Below are 276 nucleotides of genomic sequence, written 5' to 3'. Positions count from 1 at the left end.
CATCATCTCCAGCTCTTTATCTCGACCTTGAATCACTTACTGTATGTCAACACTGAAGACCCATAAAGTCACGGGTATAGGACTCGTATAATAATAATAATAATAATAATAATAATCCTGTACTGCACTGGTGACTGATGTCACTTCAAACAGGAGGACAGGCTCATAGTAATGTTTGGAATGGAGCAGTATCTAACAGGAGGACAGGCTCATAGTAATGTTTGGAATGGAGCAGTATCTAACAGGAGGACAGGCTCATAGTAATGTTTGGAATGG

This window comes from Oncorhynchus mykiss, chromosome 8 (assembly GCF_057628025.1).
Source record: "Oncorhynchus mykiss isolate SJ-2025 chromosome 8, ASM5762802v1, whole genome shotgun sequence".
NCBI classification, from domain to species: domain Eukaryota; kingdom Metazoa; phylum Chordata; class Actinopteri; order Salmoniformes; family Salmonidae; genus Oncorhynchus; species Oncorhynchus mykiss.
The sequence above is the reverse complement of the archived record's forward strand: the minus strand, read 5'-3'. Positions refer to the sequence as shown.